This window comes from Drosophila subpulchrella, chromosome X (genome assembly GCF_014743375.2).
Source record: "Drosophila subpulchrella strain 33 F10 #4 breed RU33 chromosome X, RU_Dsub_v1.1 Primary Assembly, whole genome shotgun sequence".
Classification (NCBI taxonomy): Eukaryota; Metazoa; Arthropoda; class Insecta; order Diptera; family Drosophilidae; genus Drosophila; species Drosophila subpulchrella.
Genome location: NC_050613.1, coordinates 11,900,316 through 11,909,630, shown reverse-complemented (window position 1 = coordinate 11,909,630; position 9,315 = coordinate 11,900,316). Strand labels below are relative to the sequence as shown.

General features: G+C 37.7%; 1 protein-coding gene across 28 annotated transcripts in view; it reads left to right on the top strand.

Moving 5' to 3' along the window:
* Nucleotides 1-9,315, top strand: part of LOC119557183 (small conductance calcium-activated potassium channel protein) — a 69,854-nt gene continuing 60,539 nt past the window's right edge. For 23 of the 28 annotated variants that reach the window (XR_005220050.1, XR_005220051.1, XR_005220054.1 and 20 more), the window contains exons 1-2: nt 1-179; nt 1,001-1,518. The gene's annotated coding sequence lies outside the window, so the exon portion shown is untranslated. Of the gene's footprint in view, nt 213-1,000; nt 1,519-9,315 lie in introns of all 28 variants that reach the window. The other 5 variants (XM_037869801.1, XM_037869799.1, XM_037869805.1 and 2 more) reach the window with 5 other exon arrangements.

Below are 9,315 nucleotides of genomic sequence, written 5' to 3'. Positions count from 1 at the left end.
CAACACTAACGGAAACATCAACGTGAAAGCGAGACGGACGCCCTCCGTCCCGTTATATGCTGTGTCTGTCTGTCTGTCTGTGTGTTGAGAGTTCTACGTCGCGCACTCCAAAAAAAAACCCAAAAAAAAATCAAAAACTTTAACACTCACACACACACACTGGCACACACGCACACACAGTAAGGTGTAATAATCAAAAACAACGGCTTCAGGTGCTAGAACAACAACAGTTAGCGAAAGAGCGATGTTGCTAAAAGCTTAGATCTTGTAAAGAGTAAGATTAAGCCAAGGAAGAGAAGTGTGATCTCAAGAGAAGCTTAGATCTTAAGGAGAGATAGAGAGAGATAGTGAAAGACAGAGCGGCCTAGGGCCTTTCTACACGAGCAAAGTTCTAAAAAACCTTTTCTTATATTTCGAAATGCCAAATGTAATGTAAGTTCAGCGCATAAGAAAGTTAAAACAAATTGGTCCAAGAAAACTATTGTATTTAGTTAATAGTGTTAACCAAGCTTACAACTTTTATTAAATATTCGACTTCGTGTAGACAGGCCTTTGGAGCACAAGAGAGCAGGATCGGCAATCAGCGGCTTAGATGCAATGCCAAACCGTTAATTAGAGCGCAAGAGAGTTCAAAAATCCCACTACCCCAGCGTAGAGGGAAAAGTTTTCGACATACAAAGTTTGCCAAATGCAATCAGTTCTCGGTGCTTTGAACTCTGAAAAAGTTTGCGACAGTCCCTCGAAAAAAAGACAGGACCAGAATAGACAGGCACAGATGCATCAAAAAAAAAAAAAAATTAAAATAAAATAAAAACCCGTAAAATATGTAGTTCGAATTCGACATGCAGTGGAGTTGAATGCTCTTCGTTCGTTTCCCGTTGTCGTGGGTGTCAAACACACATAAATATACACACACACATCTATATATATATATAAAAAGATGCCTGCCCATCTATATATAAACAATATATATATCTATTTTTTTCTTGTTATTCTATAGTTAATATATATAGTTAAAAAAAAAATATATAAAAAGAAAACAAGTGCAAGAAAAATAAGCGCCCAATGCGGCCAATGGAAATGCCAAAGAAAATGCAGCCGCAACAAATTCGACAACAAACGCAAATTCTACAGCAAGAACAGCAACAACAACTGCAGTTCCCCAATACATAAGTCCAACGATTTTCCGTCTTTGTCGCGCGCGTTCACACACACACACACACACACATCTACACCAGACACAGACACACAGGGACCCATGCATGTGCATAAATGGCAATATGGACGAACAGCAGCAGCACCAGCATTTGCTTTGTATTGGTATACCAGCACAGTGACACGCGCGTGCCAAATATTGCCGATTTTATCACACGAACAACAACATCAGCAGCAGCAGCAACAACAGCAACAACCACAACAACAACGCCAGCGGGACCAGCTATTAACTAAGGGAGCCATTACAAGAACAAAAACAACGAGAACAACGAACATTGCTGGAAGGCGTCGCAAAATATCAAAGTGGGTACCCCTACCGATAAAAGTAATAAACAGTTAAAAAAATATATGTACAGATCCATTTGATGTTTACCGTTTTTAATATATGTACATATGTAAAATGTTAACTCGATACTGAAAATTGCAATTTTTCGTTGTCTCTCCCTTCGAAAAGAGAGAAAGCGAGTATGATCTATTTGAAGTTTGAGCTAACATAATTCTTAAATAATATTTCTGTTTATTTTTTACGTTTTCAAACACCATTTAAGTAATATCTATCTTACATATTTAAACAATTTCATCGAAATAAGCTTAATTTATTTAAAAACTTTTTTATCGGTGTACAACAACTGCAACAAAGATAGCATATTTACTAACACCCGCAAAACCCCGCCTGCACTTTCACACCCACAAACACACACACACGCACACCAAACTTGGCATACCGACACGAACGACAATAACTGTAACCAAAGTGCAAGCAGCAGCTGAAAAGGACAAAAGGGCAAGGGAAAGCAGGAGCAAGAGGAGAAGGAGAGGAAGGAGAGGAAGGAGTGGAAGGAGAAGAAGGTGGAGGAGGAGGTGGAGGGAGCTAGGAGGAATGCTAAATGAGTTATGCGTGCACATTCCTCAACTCACAGCTGCAGTTGGCCACTCACAAACACACTCACACGCACACTGAGAGAAAATTACTGCCAAAACGGGCAAAAATCACAGACAACACATCCCAAAGAAAAACATCCAAAAAAGGATAAAAGGAACTAGAAGTTCTAAAGCCAATTAAAAGTTCTTATAAAACTGGCAGCGTCTTATAGCTTTAAAACTAAATGTCAAACTAATACAATTTATCGGATTAAGAACTTAAACATACATAATTAAGAGTAAGTGAAAGTGAAGAAGGTAATAGAGAAAAGTCTTGAACTTAATAGCAAGGGCTTAAGAAAAATTAAGGAGTAATTCATTTGCCGTACGCCTTTTATAATTAATATATATGAATTGTTATAAATATACTTATTTAACATAAAAGTTATGTATACATATACTTCAGTTGCTACATTACCCTAGCATTCTGTTGGTTCACATAAAACAAATTATAAACAAGGGAGAACGCTATAGTCGAGTACCTCGACTATCAGGTACCCGTTACTCAGCTTAAGCGACCAAAGGGAAATGGAGATACGCAAGCAGCAAAGCGAGATTTAAATGCGCCACCTACCGGCGGAAGACAGATTTAAGCGTTGTGTGCGTTAGGGTAGGCGTGTCAAATTCATTGTTCAATAGAATAAGTTAGCCGCGCACTTTGCTCTCTCTGAGCGCCGGCAGTGCTTTTCTCTTTGCCGCTAAGTTCGGCCGGCAACTATTTACATACACACACATACACGCGTAAAAACATTTCGCACTGTCTGGCTCTGACGTCATAGCTTTTTTTCTTGGGAGGTTTGTGGGCGTTAGAGTGGGCGTAGAAAAAATTTTTTTGGGTCAATCGATAGGTATGGACAAGACTAATACATTTCAGTTAAAATTTTCTATCTAACATCAAAACTGTAGGAGCCACAGTTTTGGGCGGTTTGTGGGCGTTAGAGTGGGCGTGGCACTCTACTGAAACAAACTTGCGCTGCGTAAGAAGCTCAGGAATCTGCTCGCCAAATCTCAATAGCCTAGCTCTCGTAGTTTCCGAGATCTCAGCGTTCATCCGGACAGACGGACAGACGGACAGACGGACAGACGGACAGACGGACATGGCTAGATCGACTCGGCTAGTGATCCTGATCAAGAATATATATACTTTATGGGGTCGGAAACGCTTCCTTCTGCCTGTTACATACTTTCCGACGAATCTAGTATACCCTTTTACTCTACGAGTAACGGGTATAAAAATGAACTTCTAGTTTGAAAAGGGTACAAAAGACTTAAAAAGCATTTAAGAATCCATGAAATAGAAGTGAATAGTTCATAACTTATTCTCAGTATTACTAAAATATAAAAGCACTGTTAGATATGTTATATTATAAAGAGTTTCTAGTTATATATAGTATTTAAATCCCTTATAATTTTTGTATTAAGTCTCTATCTCTTTTCACTATCAAACTTACTTTTTGCTATTTGCTTAAATCGAACTAACTAAAAACTTTCCTCCATTAATTTAACTCCTAAAAGTAACCACTAAACTAATTAGAAACTTGCCAAATCTAGAAACTCTTAATGGGTACCAAAATTACCCAAAACAAACTTTAAAGTGCCCGCAATCTCATAAATAAATCAAAAATTCTTCAGGCTATGTTAAGTATTCCCAAAAATTGTCTGCAGCACAGAAGCCAGGCAAAAGTTTTGTTTCACAAAAATTAGTCCAACTTGGCATACCAACAGGGGTTCAAATAGATTTTCGGACCACTCCCACAAGAACGTGGGGCCTTACCAACTGTCTATTTGGAATTTTTTGTTTTTTGGCATCAAGGAATGGGAGTACGGGATTCGAGTGCGGAATACTTGACATTTTTGCTCTCCGTGCAGTATATGCAGATTAGGCCAAGTTGGCTGAGCAACGCAACCGCAAACCGCAACCGAACAAGAACGAACAGGAGCTTTCAAGAGCTGTGCAACCAAAGGAAGGACCTCAAGGAACCCAACAGGACCAAAGGACCAAATCCGTTACCAAAGAAAGGACCCGTGACGAAAGAGCAGTGTGTAACTGGCTTGCTTGCGGTCATGCAAATGCATAAGGATTAGTCCTCGAAGGGTGGAATATGAGATTTTTCGACTTTCAGACATACCGACCCAGTGAAACAATGACCCCGTCGTCGCCGTACTTTTACCCTCACCCCCATCTCGCACCTCCCACCTCCCATCTCCCAATTTTCCCATACTTTGATGCACATGGAAAATTCATGAAGAGCCAAATTGAGTTTGTGGTCGAACCCGAAAACATAACTAAAAATAAATTATTGAGTACGATGGGGGGCAACTTTAAGACCATTCGGGGGGTTTGAACTTTAAGCTGAACTTTATGCTGAACTTTTTACAACGGAAATTGAAAGCATAGTGAATGGGACAATTACTGGAATTGGGTCAGTAATTGAATGCAGACTTTGTGGGGGATATAGAAGTTCTAATGACATTTTAGAAAGGACAATTGAAAATGATTTAATGGCTCCTTTGGTATGTAAGTCAAACTAATACCTCTAGTTTGGAAACTTCAATTAAAAGAATTATTAGAATTCTAAAACGAGACTATAAAGTACCTTATAAATGTGAAAGACCTGTGATTCACTAGGAATATTAAAGCAATACTTAGCTAAGAAAATAGTTGGTAAATCTTTATCACCCAAATACCTACACACTTTGTTTTACAAAAATAAGTCTAAATCCCGAAATACGCTTTGATCTAAAACCATTTTCCACCGCCCTACCATAACCCAAATTTGTTAATAGCTCTTTTATTATCTCAAAAGGCACTAAAACGAAAAGCTCCTCGCATCAAAATCATTGTTAATTACCCATCGCTAAGCAATACACACTAAAGCCAAACCCCAATAAGACATTTCTTGTTTTTACTGTAAATAACAGAGATCATAAACCCCGATGTACATAAATAAATATATATACCACTATACTATACTGCTACTATTGTAAATAAAATGTCAATTGTGTTTATTTCCCAACCTATTATCCAAAAATACATCAAATAAACTTTCATGAAAAGAAAACACAAACATTTTTACACTTTTTCCCCTGAAATTTCGGTTTTGTTTGGCTTTTCTTTGGTTCTTTTTTTTATTTTAGATTTTTTGCAATTCATTTCATCTGGATGTCGCAGTTTTCGCTTTCGCTTTCTATACGAGGCGATGCGAGATATCCCAGATATATATATATATATATCCAACCCAATGCACTTGTATATGTTTATTTTTTTTGGGAGGGAGATCGTGTTGAATGTGAAATATGTCTGCGATGTGGGAATTTGCCATAAATAGACCTGAGATCCCGAGATGCCAATCCCGGTTCCTAGTTGCTTACGCATAAATATATATCTTTAAACAAGAACTCCCATATCTTCTGTTTCCTGGGAATCTTAAGTAGCCTCTTGCTAAGCTAATGGACTAATGGAAAATTGCATTCCTTCCGAATTCCCCAATCCCAAATCGAATCGTGATTTATTTCGTTAATCTTTTGAATTTAAAAGTCGTCACCCCGTCGGTTTTGCGTTGATAGCTTTTCCCCAAAGCCCCCTGTCGAATGGTTAATGACCAGAAAAGCGAGCAAAGTGAGCGTAATTAATGGAAACTGTAATCAATCATGCGCTCCAATTAACCGACCCATCCCGTCCAATGTTCTTGATATTCTTGTCGGATGTGGCACTGCAGAGGTGGATATATATCAACGGCACCCCCATAACCCCCTGTTCCATCCTGACTAAATGCTAATGGCAGTGAGATGGGGGGCCCCATTTTCCATTCTGCCCCGTAATGACACAAAAGTGTCCTGGTGTACATTTCAAAACTCATTACGATTCACTCACTCGACGTCAGCGAGGGTGTATATATCCATACGATATGTAAATATATATATAGACATATAGCCCACGAGTCATCATCTCTGATTTCGTATTTTTTCCCGTTCAATGAGCTCCATATTTCAGTATTTTGCTTTTGTTTCTCATAAGGTACTTGGCCTTTTCGGGGAACTCAAAAAGTTAATTATTCGTATGTGGCACGCTTTTGTGGCGAATTCTTCAGAATTGAGGTTGCTTTGATGTGTCTTATTTTTAAAATAATAATCTTTATGGATTGGTTCATTAGTAGGTTTTTAAAAAAGATTACTGCCTATGAGTGGCTACTTATAATTTTCATTGAATTTAAATAAGCAATTAGGAAGTCTACAGGAAATAAGTTGATTCAAAAAATTTATTTTCCCTTTTTTTTGTTCCTAATAAATGCCAAGCCAAATGCAAATTAGAGGTTTAATTGACATTTACCAGCCGCAATAGCTGCCTGTTGTAATAAGTTGGCTTTCCTGATTTTCGGATAGCTTATCAGCCAAAAACATCCATAAATATTGGCATTAATTTAGCTTGTACATTGACAAAAAAAAATGGGACAATGGAAAAACACACGCACTCACATCGTTATCTCGTTATCGATAATTAATTCAGCAAGGGAATAACCACTTGAGTCAACTTTAGCCTCTTTCAGTTCGGCACTTGAATTCATGAATATCGAGAACTTCGTTTGGAGGGCTAACCTCTAATAAATCCCCAACGAAAATTCAATGCCCCTCGAGATTGCTATTCATAAAAATCGCCGGAGAAAACTTGCTTCTTTTATTCATATCGATAATTGTTTGAACAATTTCGGTGAATACCAAAAATGAATTCATCGATTGCCTCTGGCGTTTTCCTCTTTTGCTTTTGCGTTTTTCGCTTCGTTTTTTTTTTCCTTTTTTCTTGCTTCATTTACTTTTGGATCCTGGGGAGGGGCGAAGTGGCCAAAAAGGGGGAGTGGCTATCGAGAGGAGCCCCGAGGACCCTGATAACCTTTCACCTCGATTGGGCCGGGATGTGGGTGGGTGAGTATTTCACGTTTGCTGATTTTTGACGCGTCCATATACTGTTGATTGATTTCGCTTGTGCACTGCAAAATGACCGCATTTACCGATTGAATTCTTGATCAGATACCAGATGGTACTTGAAAATAACGTAATTAAAAAATATTATACACTTTGTTTAAAACAAAAGAATCTCTATATATCATCTCAAGAACTTTAGAAAATTTAAAAAAAATCCCAGATAGATATAGTTCCAATATTTTGATTATTATAAAACGACGTCAGTGTTTAACTCTGCAAAATATTTACATCCATATTCTTCTTCTATCAACTTCTATCAATATATATAAAATAATTATCCCTAGGCTTCTAGAAAATATTAGGAAATCTCAGATTGGTAAAGATTCTATATTTCGGTTTTAATAAAACGACTTCAGTGTTGTATACTACAAAATATGGATGTCATAACTGTACGGTGGAAATTATTCTAAAATTAATTATCCTAAGGCTTTGAAAATATATTGAATAATCTTAAAGAGATTATGAATCTATACTTTGGTTTTTATAAATCGACTTTAGAGCTGCATTTTGCAAAATAAAGATATACTAACTTTAAAAATCTATAGGAAAATGAAAAAAATGTTTATAAAATCTCTGATAGATCATAATCATTGTTGGACTCTGCAACATAAATATACTCAAACAATCCATTAAATTCTGTACAACTTCTGCAGCAATTACTAAGTTTTAAAAAAATGTTAATCCTCTTCTCTTGGTTAGGGTTTTTGCCCGTGTTTTTTATAGTTATAAATCTTTATAGCTGCATGCGTGTGAGTTGTGGTTGCATCTACTTAAAAATACATTTATTTTTTGCGGCTTACATTGCGCGAGGAGACATGGAAATTGATCAAATATTTATACAGTTTGCATAGTCAATTTACATAAGTCCAGCTGTGTATGGGTATGTGTGTGAGTGATTTTCCCCGAGTGTTTTGTGGGTTTTAGTGTGTTTGTTAACCGCACCATTCCGCGCCCACAAACCGCCCAACTTTTGATAACCTTGCCCGCTGTCTGTCCGTTTGTGTGTGCGTGTGTGTGTGGGTGTTGGTCTGTGTGTGTCTAGCCTTGTCCTGTCTCATCAATGTCAAAGCAATGAACCCGAATATCCATATTGCCAACGCTTCGCTTATTCAATTTCCCCGTCTGTCCATTCAACTGAGTTTCCCCGATTTTCCCGTTGGCTAATACCCTTTTCAAAAGCCTGGCAGCTTAACAGGGGGGCGTTCTAAGAGGGGGTGACGGGTGTGAAGGGGGATGGTGGGAGGGGGGTGGCTTAGGGTATTAACAGTTTCGACTTGGCCCAAAGGAAAACAGCGTTTTTGTTGTTTGCCACACAATGTTAATGTGTCTATATAAGCATGCACACAAAGGCACACAGTTGCGGACAATATAATAGCAGTGCAAATTTACCTTTGCCGTGTGTCTATAATTTAATCGCATATTGCTTGAATGGACTGCAAAACAATTAGGCACTTTTGCTTCGTAACTATGTTTATTTGTCTGTTTTTTAATGGGTAAAATGGAATTTATAATGCGGTAGGTGGTATTTAAGTTTGTTGTTGTAGGTTACAGATAGTGACTCGAACCATAAAAAGTTACTGGCTTAATGATATATTGTAAACTATACTAGCCTTTTTAAAAGAGTCAGTTAACTAACTAAGGAAATTGACAAAATATTAGTTACACCCAAAAAATATACGCTCTGAATTTATGACATTAGGAATTAATGACAATTATTTGTTAAGTTAGAACTTTTTTAAATTTTCTTTATTTAAGAAAAGTTTTCTTAGGGAGTAAATCATTGTAATGATTTATTTAAAAAATGGCCATTAATGAGAATATTTATTTTAGTGTATAAAATCTCTATGGGAATATGTATACTATAACTGCCTTAGCATTTTTCCCCCGACTGTACCTGTGCATATGTTAAGTATATACGCACTCAATTAGAAAGGAAAATGTGGAAAATGGTAGAATCGTTTATGACTCAGCATAGTGTAGTGCGTACCGCCCCTCGCCCCCCACGACTTCGGATTTCACATTTCAGACTTATAGACCTTCAGACCGCCCGCCCGCATTCGGCCATTAAAAATGTTCAGGCATGTGTAATTGTTTTCCACACAAGATGCCCAAGATATTGAGCCCAAGTCCCTGGGGGGGGTGGTGAAAAAGAAAGTGGGGGAGGGGATTTAGATATGGAGTGTGCGTTTGATGTCTATA